Raw genomic sequence first — 978 nt, forward strand, 5'->3', positions numbered from 1 at the left:
TTTATTGCATTGTGGTCTGATAGAATGCATGGAATTATTTCAATCTTTTTGTATTTGTTGAGGTTTTTTGTGCCCTAGTATATGGTCAATTTTTGGAGAAGGTTCCATGGGGTACTGAGTAAAAAGTATGTCCTTTGGTGCTTGGGTGGAATACTCGGTAGATGTCTGTTAAGTCCATTTGATATATAGTATTGTTTAATTCAGATGTCTCTCTGTTAACTCTCTGCCATGTTGACCTATCTAATGGAGACAGTGGGGTATTGAAGTCCCCTGCTATTAATGAGTTGGGATTAATCTGGTCTTAAAGTCCTGTAATATTGTTTTTATGAAGTTGGGTGCATGGGAGTTTGGTGAATATATGTTCATGATTGTAATATCTTCTTGATTTATTGTTCCTTTGATCAGAATGAAGTGGCCCTCTTTATCTCTCCAATTAGTTTTAGTTTAAAGTCTATTTTGTCAGATAGAATTGATAGAATTAGAATTGCTACACCTGCTTTTTTCTTAGTACCATTTGTTTGGTATATTTTTTTTCCATCCTTTCACTTTAAGATAGTGTCTGTCCTTGAAAGTGAGGTGAGTTTCTTGTAGACAACAAAAAGATGGGTTTTGTTCCTTAACCCATTCACCTGATCTGTGCCTTTTGACCTGGGAGTTCAGTCCATTAATATTTTTAGTTATTAATGAAAGATGAGTATTGAGTCCTGTCATTTTTATTTCTATTTACATTCATGATGTAGCTGTACTCTTCCACAATTATACCTTTATTGAATTTCTTTCTGCACCCCCTTGGCTATAGTCATTCCTTTCTTCAGCTCTTTGTATTGCTTCCAGAACTCTCTGAAGGGCTGGTTTTGTGGACATGAATTCCTTCAGCATATTTATGTCATGGAAGATTTTTCTTTCCCCTTCGACTATAATAGACATTTTGGCTGGGTATAGTAATCTGGGTTGGCATCTGTGGTCATTTAAAACTGG

This window comes from Nannospalax galili, unplaced genomic scaffold, assembly GCF_000622305.1.
Source record: "Nannospalax galili isolate Female #2095 unplaced genomic scaffold, S.galili_v1.0 scaffold196, whole genome shotgun sequence".
Taxonomy (NCBI): domain Eukaryota; kingdom Metazoa; phylum Chordata; class Mammalia; order Rodentia; family Spalacidae; genus Nannospalax; species Nannospalax galili.